Raw genomic sequence first — 1,121 nt, 5'->3', positions numbered from 1 at the left:
GCTCAGTGTTTAACACCATAATACCAGACATCCTCACCACCAAACTGGACCACCGTCAGATACCCCCTGCCACCTGCTACTGGATCAAAAACTTCCTCACCAACCGACCTCAGTCAGTCCAACTCAGCCCCCCATCACTCAGCACCAGATCTCGCTGGGCTGCATTCTCCGCCCTCCTACTGCACACCAATGCATCCAACCAACGTTATCGTCAAGTATGCCGGTGACACCGGTGACGGTGGTTGGGTTTATCTCTAATGGAGATAATACAGTGTACAGGGCAGCGGTAGAGAACTTGTCCTGCTGCTGCTCAGAAAATAACCTGAAGCTGAACGTCCTTAAAACAAAATAACTCATAACTCATTCCCCACTCATTCTAAACAGAGGACGGGTAGAATTCGTGTCTACCTTCAGGTTTCTGGGCACCCACATCTCAGCTGAGCTCATCTGGACCCACAACATCAACACCCTGGTGAAAGCCTCCTGTCTCAGAAGAACGCCTTGCACCCCACCCACCACCTGTTTGATCAGCTGTCCTCTGGTCAGCACCTCAGGTCAATCAGGTCCCACACCTCTAGACTCGCAAACAGCTTCTTCCCTCTGCCATTTGGAGTGTCAATAAACACTATCCCCCCACACCACATCCCTGTCCACCCACTGCACTAATCTGAGCCATGGTCTGAGTAACCCCCATCATTCAGGTCACTCACACATAGACTCTATTCAGATCAAGTCTTGTCTTTGCACTACTTCCAAGCACTTTTCAAATTGTATGTACCTCTACAATGGCAAGGGGCTATTCTATTCTGTTCTATGCTATTCTATTCTACTGATACTCCACTGGTACCATCATTTTCTCCATGGTTTGGCTTCAAATTGTATTTACTCCAGTTTTTGTAGAGGTACATAACTGTTAATAATATGCTCTTTCCCCTTTTAATGTCATGTTCAGAGTAGTGGAAATTATTCATGTTCAGTATTAAGAAGAAATGTGTCGCTTTGTGAAATATTGTCTTCTTTACTTAGCAGCTGTTAGGTGTAGCTGTGTGCAGGCAGGAATTGGACCCAAAGTGCAGACTCCGGAGACAGAATTTAAACAAAAAACAGCTTTAATGCTGAAC

Source organism: Pundamilia nyererei, unplaced genomic scaffold (genome assembly GCF_000239375.1).
Source record: "Pundamilia nyererei isolate P.nyererei 1_Seehausen unplaced genomic scaffold, PunNye1.0 scaffold00044, whole genome shotgun sequence".
Classification (NCBI taxonomy): Eukaryota; Metazoa; Chordata; class Actinopteri; order Cichliformes; family Cichlidae; genus Pundamilia; species Pundamilia nyererei.
This window is presented reverse-complemented; position numbering follows the sequence as displayed.